Source organism: Cupressus sempervirens, chromosome 11, assembly GCF_028749045.1.
Source record: "Cupressus sempervirens isolate cs-2001-9-10 chromosome 11, ASM2874904v1, whole genome shotgun sequence".
NCBI lineage: Eukaryota > Viridiplantae > Streptophyta > Pinopsida > Cupressales > Cupressaceae > Cupressus > Cupressus sempervirens.
The window spans coordinates 500,143,285-500,154,247 of record NC_143128.1 but is presented as its reverse complement, the minus strand read 5'-3'; positions in this window follow the sequence as shown (position 1 = coordinate 500,154,247).

Below are 10,963 nucleotides of genomic sequence, written 5' to 3'. Positions count from 1 at the left end.
TTATGGTTATGGCACAAAAGGTTGTGTCATATGGACTTTGATAATTTGGTAAGCATTAGTAAGATGAAAAGAGTAAGAGGATTACCAAGATTGAAGAAACATGATAATGCTATGTGTAAATAATGTCAATTGGAAAAAACAACAAAGTCTAGTTTCAAGAACAAGACATACTCATCTAATGATATTTTGGAATTGGTTCATACTAACCTTTGTAGACTCATTGGAGTGCAAAGCTATTGTGAAGATGAATATTTCATTCTATTTTTTGATGACTATTCTAGATTGATGAATGTAATGTTTCTTAAAGAAAAATCTGGTGCTTTTCAATTGTTTAAGTGGTATTTGGCAAGAGTTGAAAAGGAAACAAGTAAAACTCTAAAGTGCTTGAAATCTAATAGAGGAGGATAATTTATCTCTAATGAATTCAATACATTCTACAATGGTAAAGAAATCAAAAGACAAATGTTAACACCTAGGACCCCTCCACAAAATGGAATAGTAGAAAGGAGAAACATAATAATCATGGATTGTGCTAGAACACTGATGATGGAGAAGAATGTCTCATAGAAATACTGGATAGAATTTGTAAGTAAAACAATCTATACTTTGAACCTCAAGAAAGGTACAAATGTTACACCCTTTGAGTTATGGTATGGGTGTGCACCTAATGTGAAGTATTTTAAAGTTTTTGGAAGTAAGTGCTACATACTAAAGGAAAATAGGAATGGAAAACTTGATGCTAAAAGTGATGAAAGAATATTCCTAGGTTATTCCACTAAGAGTATAAGCTTATAAGTGTTTGAATTCTAACACTAACAAAGTTGTAAAGAGTGCAAATGTGAAAGTTGATGAATATGATGAAAAAAATAAAGTTGAATGCATGATAGAACTTGAAGACTACAACACATTTGTATATGTCAATGAAGGTGTTCCCTGCACCTTACCCAAAGAAGATAGCAAAGCTTCTAAGCAACAACAAAAAGTGAATGTCAAGTTACAACAACAACCTACCAAGAAATAGACTGTTCGTGTCGAGCATCAACATAATGGTGTCAAGCATCAACATAATGATGTCAAGATACATGTAGAAGATGATGAACATCAGGAAGACAATGTTGAGAAACCAAACCTTAAATCAAAACATGAAGCAAAGATACAAAGTGAACTTGGAATAAATTTTCAAGATGAACTTGAAGCAGAAGAAAGAAGAAAAGAACCTACCTTGGAAAAGTATGTGAGAAGACACCATGTACTTGAAAAAATCATTGGAAATAAAGAATCTGAAGTTATGACTTGGAAAACACTAAGGAGTGATACATGTTTACTTTGTGATTTTGAGCCTCTGTCAGTGAAAGATGTTGTGGATAATGAAGATTGGATTCAAGAAATGAATGAAGAAATTGAACAGATAGATAAGAACATAACCTAGTCACTAGTACCTTGATGCAACAAGAATCCAAGGGTACCCCTACTAGATGTAATCTAGATCCCTGCGATAAACACACAACGAAAAAAAAACAAAAAGATACAAGATCTAATACCAAGATGTTGCTCTCTATTTATATAATAATTTTTTACATGCAATGTGTTGGGTTGTAAGGCCTTCCCAGTTAGGGCCAAATACAATAGCAATTACAAAAATAGTTTTGTGAGATCCCTCAAGATCCAATCCCAATACTACTTAGTCCAAATCAAAAATTTGGTAGAAATTTCCAAGGAAGATCTGAAATTGTACTCACAAACCCACCGAGTGATCTTCTTGTTTCTCAAGCCTTAGCTACTAACCCTTCTCAATGTTTTCACCTCTACCACATCTCCTTCTCTAATCTAGATGACAATGTCTAAAGACTCCACAAAATCCCTTACTTGTACCCAACTAAGCCACAAGTTGGCCTAGATCAATACAAATTAAAATAAAACCTTACATTAAATGCCCACACAAGCTACAAGTCGGCTGCAACACAAATCAAATACCTATACACAAATTAAATTCCAAAAGTTAGCTCACTAACAAACCAAGTGTTAGAGAAAACCATGCTGAGTGTCAACATTCCACCAAACATAACCAAGTTCCTTCATTGATCAAGCACCAATATATGTTGAGACCTCTAGAAGCAATTAAGCCCCTTCATTGACTGAGCTACTCGGTCAATACAAAAACCAAGCATAACTGAATCATGTAGTGTGAACCAAGCTCCTAGTGTATGCCAAGTACCATAAGTATCACTAGATGCCTTCTTTGACCAAGTCACTCAATTAACACAACAACTACCAACTACCAAGTAATAACCAAGTACCACCTCTTCATTGACCAAGTCCTCCAACTCCAAAACCAGAATACCCCAACATGCAAGATTGCCAGCCAACCGAGGATGCTCCTAAATCAAACACCCCAGGTTCAAAAAGATGTTCTTAATAGCTAGATGAACATCTTCTGGGATTCAACACATAAATCCCATATTGGTTCTTCACATGCATATCCTCCAAGTCCTCAACTTGTACACCCTTTCCCTTGACCTTCTTTTGCTTCTTCACATCCATCCTCGGTGTGTTATAGGTCTGCTTTCCATGCTAATCTCTAACCCTCTTAGAATATTTCAACTCAACTCAGCTACCAATACTCAGGTTCCTCCTTTTGAGTTCTTCATTCTATAAAGGAATCAGGGAACGCTTCCTACCACCTTTGACAATTGTAAATACATTCTTGACACAATCATGCATAGCCCTGCAGTCATATTGCCAAGGTCTACCAAGAAACACATGGAAAATTTTCATGTCCACAATATCACACAACACTTGATCCTTATACTACCCAATCTAGAAATTAACAAGGGTCTACTCCCTTACTTCCAAAGCATGCTCACCTTGCAACCAACCAATCCTATAAGGATAAGGATGTCTAATTCTCTTCAAACCAAGTTTCTAAATCATCTCCTAAAACACAAGGTTATCAGTACTACCACCATCCATGATCACATTGTAGACTTTACCACCAGACTTACAATGTGTCTTAAAACAATTAGTCCTTTGACAAGATTCCATTATCCTCTGACCAATCACTACTTGTCAAGCTAGTAAACTCTCTCCTTGCTTAGGTTGACTATCTTGGACTTCAACCTCATTCACAACAGTAGCTCTTCTATAACCAGCCTTAGGACATACATAAAATCTATGTCCTACTTCTTCACATTTGTAGCAAGTACCCTTAAACTCACCTCTACTTGTCCTCCTCTTCTAATCAACAGGTTTTGGTTCATCTTTTGCACTTACTTTATCTTTTGCCGAGCTATCCTGCTTCTCCTTCCCTCTAGAATTGCCTTGACTTTTTTTCTTCAACTTATCTTCTACCTTCAAGGCATATTGATAAGCATCCTCATTTGAATCAATCTTCAACATACGAACCTCATCTTGTATATTGAATCTCAAACCATTAATGTATCAAACTACCTTCTCCTTTGACAATTCTTTATGACTACACCAAATAGTTAGCTTGTAAAACTCCTCAGTATAATCTTTCATAGTCATATCTTTCTGTTTCAAATTTTGTAACCCTTTGAACAAATCAAGTTCATAATCAGCATGAATGAGCCTTGAACTTATCAACCTCCATCTAGTGATCTTCATTTCACCTTCCTCCTCTCTATCTCTTTGTAGTTCTTTCCACCAAAGAGTGGCATGTCCTTTCAACTTAGTTTGTGCCAACCTTACTTTGTGTGAATCTTCAACTATCCTTAAGCTCAAAGTAGTCTTCCAATTCACCAATCTAATCAATTAGGTCTTTAGGAGTCAAAGTACTTGAGAAATTAGAAACCTCCATCTTATGCTTCAACCTCAACTGAGATCTAGGTCTAGCAAACCGACCAACCCTAGTTCTAATAGGTCTCTCCACACAATTAAGTTTGTCCTCACCACTTGATCCAACAACTTTGAAGTCTTCAACAGCTTCCTCATAAAAATCTTCAATACCCACATTTTGAGGTACACCACCTATAGCACTCACAATTTCAATAATCATGTCACTCTTCATCAATGTTATCTTAGATCCAAATTCTGCTTTAATCTTCTCTGAGATCCTTTATTCTACAACATCACTAAGATCATCAATTGCCCTAGGTTCCAACCTTCTTGGAGGCATCTTAAAAGATCCTCTGCAAACTCAAAGCAATAAATCCACAAATCCAGAAGATCAATCAGTTCCACAAGATCAACCTTCACTTCAAGCCTTCATCCAAATCTTGATGCAAACTACCTCAACTTTGGCGCTTGGTCTACATACTCAAGAAAAATTGAGCTTTGATACCACCTGATGTAGCGAGAATCTGAGGGTACCCCTACTAGAGGTAATTCAAATCCCTACAAATAAACACACAACAGAAACACAACAACAATTTACAAGACCTAACACCAAAATGCAACTCTTTATTCATATGATAATGGTTTACATGCACTATGCCAAGTTGTAAGGCCTTCTTAGTTAGGGCCAAATACAATAGAAATTTTAAAAATAGTTATGAAAGATCCCTCAAGATCCAATCCAAATACTAGCTATTCCAGATCCACACTTTAGTAGAAACCTCCAGGGAAGATCTAAACTTGTACTTGCAAGCCCACCAAGTAATCTCCTTGTTTCCCAAGCCTCAGCTACTAGCCCTTCTCAAAGTTCACTTGTCTGCCACATCCCCTTCTCTAAGCTAGTTGAAAATGACTAAAGACTCCAAAAAACCCCTTACTTATACCCAATTAAGCCACAAGTCTACCTAGCCCAATATAAATTAAAATAAACCCTTATATTAAATGCCCACACAAGCCACTTGTCGGCTACAACACAAATTAAATACCTATAGTCTAATTAAATGCCAAATTTGGTTCACTGACAACTCAAGCACCACAGGAACCAAGACTAAAGCAAATGTTAGAGAAAACCATGTTGAGTGTCAGCATTCCACCAAACATTACCGAGTTCCTTCACTAATTGAGCACTAGTATGTGTCAAGTCCTCCAAAAGAAACCGAGCCCCTTCATTGATTGAGCTACCTAGTCAATATAGCAACCAAGCATAATTGAGCCATGTAGTATGAACTAAGCTCCTAGTTTATGTCAAGTACCATAAGCATTGCCAAACACTTTTTTAAACCAAGTCACTCAATTAACACAACAACTACCAACTACCCAGTAATAACCAAGTACCACCTCTTCATTGACCAAGTCCTCCAACTCCAAATCCAAAATACCCCAACATGCAGGATTGCTAGCCAACCAAGGATGCTCCCACATCATACCTAGACCAAAGGACAAGAATGTTATTGGAATAAAGTGGGTATTCATCAACAAGCTAAATGAATAAGGTGAAGTCACGAGAAATAAATCTAGATTGGTATGCAAAGGATATGCACAAGAAGAAGGTATTGAATATGGGGAAACATTTTCCTCAATTACAAGATTAGGAGTTAGACGATTACTTTCATATCCTGCTTACAAAGGATTTAAAGTGTACCAAATGGAAGTCAAATTTGTATTTCTGAATGGAATACTAGAAGAAGAGGTTTGTATTGAACAACTTGAAGGATTTGTTGATCCTAGTAAGAATAACATGGTATGTAAACTACACAAAGCTCTATATGGATTGAAACAAGCCCCTAGAGCATGGCATGAAAGGCTACATAATTATTTGGTAAAGATTGGATTTGCTAGAACTAATGATAATAGTAATCTATATTTGAAGACTGAAGGTGGTAAAGGAATATTGTTAGCTAAAATATTTGTTGATGACATCATATTTGGAGGACAAGATGCATTATGCAAATCATTTGCAGGTGAGATGCAAAAGGAATTTGAAATGTCTATTTTTGGTAAGATCAAATTCTTTGTTTGTTTACAAGTATATCAAATGAAGCAAGGTATCTACATTACTCAATCAAAATATATCAAGGAGATACTAACTTTTTTTGGGATGGAAGACTCAAAGACCAATTAATACACCTATGGCTAAAAGATATAAGCTATCTAAGAATGATGATTTTACTTATGTAAACCAGACATTATATAGATCAATTATTGGAAAGTTATAATAAGTTGTTCACAATGAACCTAATATTGCATTGGCTATTGGGATTGTTGCAAATTTTTTGCAAATCCTAAGGAGAATCACATGATGGCAGTGAAAAGAATACTGAGATTTCTAAAAGGAATAGAGGACTATGGTCTATATTACAAGAAGAATGACAACTTTGAACTAAAAGTGTTCAAATATGAAATTTGGGCAGGCAATGTTGATGACAAAAAAAGTACAATTGGTAAAGATTTCTTTCTAGGAAAGAGATTAGTTTCTTGGATAAACAAGAAGTAAAACTATATTTCACAATCAATAACAAAAGTTGAATATGTAACATCAACAGAAAATTGTTCAAACATTGTGTGGATCAAGCAATTGTTGAAAAGGATGATAGAAGAGATCATTGATCACTTTGTTATCTATTGTGATAACACAAATTCTATGAATATATCAAAGAACCCTATGATGCACACAAAGATCAAGGATATTGCTATCAAGTATCATTACTTGAGAGAGGTGGTTCAAGATTAAGAAGTGAGATTGGAATATGTGAAAACTAAGGAGAAAACAATTGATATTTTTACTAAGGCTTTACCTAAGGATGCACGTGAGTATCTAAGAGGTAAATTAGTGGTGATTCCCCTAGACAAGGCTACTTAAGCTCAGATGGATCTCTACATCAAATGTATTGATCAAAATATCTTACAAGTTGATGCAAAGAGTCATACTTTAGGAGTTGCCTAAAGTAGTGAAGGAAGAAGAACATAATGTTGTATTAGCCATAAGAACAAATGACAAATGGTGAATAAGATTCATAAGTACTGACATGAAGATATCTATATGGTAAAGATGTATTTGAAAATTAAAGTGTCTTTGGAATTGTTGTCAAAGAGGGAGAGAATGCCAGTTACCATGAAATAGGGAGAGAATGTAAGTGAGGGAGATAATATATAGTTACTCATAAAGAGTTAAAGAGATGTTGCAAAGAGGGAGGATATATGCAAGGTGTTGCCAACAATACAAAGGAAGGTGATTGATTTCATGATATGATATGATAGAGGGAGTTTGTGTATTGCATATTAGAGATGCATAGATGAGAATCAGAATGAAACTGAAAGAGAGAGATTGTTGGACATAGAGATGAGAATCATAATGAAACAAAGGATATTAATGAAAATATGATATTAAACATAGAGGGAGATGCTCAAAGTAATTATATGTTTTGGATTGCATGGTAATAATAGGTGTTGCCATCGATACCAAAGAGGGAGATTGTTGGAAACTACAATTGGAACAATTTTTATATTGTCATTGATATCAAACCTTATTGGTAAGACAAATTTCTATCCAAGTAGAGTGTCATATCAAGAGGATTGATGAAGAGGACATAAAAAAAAAGGACCTAGAGGAAAGGTTGAGTTATGAGGAACTATAATGGCTACTTGATTAGGTAGACTTTGATAAGCTAAGTGATTGTTTAATCATAATACAAGTAAAGAAGATAGTAGTGCTAAAGCCTAGAAGAAATGATCAAAGAATGACCAAATGCACAGGCTCGACCAAGCAAAAGAACAAAAGATTAAGGAATTTGAAGTTTATGTTGAGTGATGATAGATTTGATCGAGTAATAGTTTAAGCCGAGAATATATAGTATCAACCAAGCATAAGTATTGAGCGAGTGCCAATATATGTGCCAAACAAAATAATTAGTAGCTGCCAAGTAATCTAGTTATGATTGAGTTTCATAACACATTATTGGCTAAGGGACAACATTTCACAAATTATGAGAGAATCATGATTTCTAGCCGACATAGTTGATTTGTTGGAATATGGAAAGTGTGTTGAAGATAAGGATGGATGACCTAGAGCATTTGATTCAGGAGAAACCATGTTTGACCTTTTCCATGCAAGAATTCAAGTAGAAGTTTGGAGAAGTTTCTATAAGAGAAAAAAGGAGACAAAATGATGGAAGGATTCAATGAATCTGACCTAACCCTAAGATCTACAGTGATGTTTAAGTGGAAAAATCTCAAAATTAACTATTTAAGGAGGTATAAGGGCTAAACTTATAGAGGTTAGTACAGCTGGTGAAGACCTTAACAAGGTTGGACCAATTATTGATTCTTTTGATTGGCAAACTTGAGCATAAGGCTGAATAGTGAAGTGTTGAGGTAAAGAGTGATTTCTTGAAGGGATGTGAAGTGAATCAGTGATGAAGATGTTAGTGGAGGCCAGTCAATGAATCATTTACTGAACCGAATTGTGCTCTATATTTGCAAAGTGATTTGTATTTGTTTGATCAACCTACTATTACTTTCTGATCATTTTATCAATACTAAAACTTTAATCAAGGTTGACCTAATAGTCATGTGTAAATCCTTTAATCAAGGTGACATTCTAATTGAATGTTCTTAATCCCTCTAACAAGGCTACTCTTAATAGGGTGATTAAATCCTTTAACAAGGTATGTTTAATAGTTTATTTTATAACCTTTAACAGGGTTGGCTCCTAATAGAGCTCACTTCAGAAGAGTGAAAAATTGATGACATGTTACTAGTGGTTTTTCCCAAATTGGGTTTCTACGTTAAATCCTAGTGTCATGCTTGTGTGGATACCATCTAAGATGTTTTACTATTAATGTTTTACATTCTACAAGTTTGTTACTATTAGGACAGTGGACTGTAAGTTTGTGTTACTAATTATTTTCTATAGAGACCAAGCTATTCAATGTTTAGATCTGATCAGGTATTTGAAGTGCTTAAAAGTTCAATATGTACATCTAGACTTGAGGATAATTGATTCACCCCCTCTTAGTTATTCTAAATCATTCTAACATGGATAAGTTCTACTTTCCCAAGGGTAGGGATTTTTCTCATGGATTGTCCTTCATCAAAGGCCCCTTACAATAGAAAGGCTTAAAAAGTTTGTCATTTAGTGGCCTAAATCGCAAAATGGAAATAATGTAGACGGAGGATGCTACAAATTTATACATGAAACATCTGCAAAAGTGGATGGGTTTCCCTCAATAATGAAAGAAGTCCTTTCACGGTCATTATTCAAATAAAGGTTCCAATACAATCCTAATCATTGAAGAATATGCTATAATTTTACACCATAGTAGAGAAATGTTTTGTATATAGTTCATTATTGTCTTCAGTTACAGACTTTTACTTCTTCTAGTTAGTTGTATTGGGAGTTGTGTTTTTCCTCAATGTTCTATGTAACTTTTGTGAAGAAGAAAATAAGAGAAAAATAATTTATTTTCACAAATGATGTCTTAAATAGACATGGCTACTAAATATGTTAATTAAAAAGGATATCTTAGATTATATATGCTTCATACAAAATTTAGTATAAATCCCATTTTCTAATTCTAAGCAACATCTTTTATTCCAAGTGTAACCCTTCTTTCACTAACATAAAGAAAAAATCATGACTCTTTATTAATGTCCTTCATGATAGGAATATTTATTGAAATACAATTCTTAATCATTTTAATAAAACTTGCATTAGTATTATTAAACATTCAATAATATATTCTTACATCATTATGGAAAAATATTTCTGTATAGTTGACTCTTATCTATTCTTTCAAACTTTTTACATCATCTAAATTAGTTTTTTTGGGACTTATAATTTCCTTTTCATGAACAAGATATAATTAAATCTCTTTCACTGTTCAAGTCATGTTTAAAACCTACATCCTAATTTTGATAATAGTTCTACTCCAAATACTAACAACACTACACCCTAAATCCCATACTTCCCTTAACCATCTCCCTTATCTTAGTGTAACACTTAACCACTTATCAACCTTAACCATAATATTAAGTGGCATATAAATGAAATTGTAAACCTTGGATCCTAACTCTATATGGGATTTTACTAAGCATTTAGTAAATTATATACCCAACCCTAAACCTATCTATAATTGTACTAGTAACTAGCAATAATATTATATATTTTTTCATGAGGGAGGGAGGGAGGGAGGGAGGGAGGGAGAGAGAGAGAGAGAGAGAGAGAGAGAGAGAGAGAGAGAGAGAGAGAGAGAGAGAGAGAGAGAGAGAGAGAGAGAGAGAGAGAGATTAGGGGTTTATCTAGAGTTCAAGGAAGGAGGGAGAGAGATTAGTGGGGAAGGGAGAGAGAGAGAGAGGAAGACTAGTGGGCACACACCCACACACACATATATACATGTGAGAATGGAAGCATTGGAAACAGAGAAACCAAGTGTTAGGTGAACTGTAGTGTATATATATTATAGTTCATTTAATCCTTGGTTTCTCCATTTCCAGTGCTTCCATTCTCGTGTATGTACACACACACACACACACACACACACACACACACACACACACACACACAGAGAGAGAGAGAGAGAGAGAGAGAGAGAGAGAGAGAGAGAGAGCACTAGAAATGGAGAAACCAAGTGTTAGGTGAACTATAGTGTATATATATTATAGTTCATTTAATCCTTGGTTTCTCCATTTCCAGTGCTTCCATTCTCGTGTATGTATATAAATACACACACACACACACACACACACACACACACACACACACACACACACACACACAGAGAGAGAGAGAGAGAGAGAGAGAGAGAGAGAGAGAGAGAGAGAGAGAGAGAGAGAGAGAGAGAGAGAGGGATTGTTATATAAAGATTACCTGTTGGTGTCCCAATATCACTAATCATAGGTATTATAATAGCACTAATTATGGGGAAATATTTTCCATAGGGTTGATTCTTATTTATCCTTTCACACTTTTTACATAATCTAAATAGTTGTGTTGGGACTTATAATTCCCCTTTCATGAACAAGATACAAGTAAGTGTTTTCACTATTCAAGTTATGTTTATAACCCAATTGCAAGTTTTGACCATAGTTCTACTCCATTTACTCCAACACAACA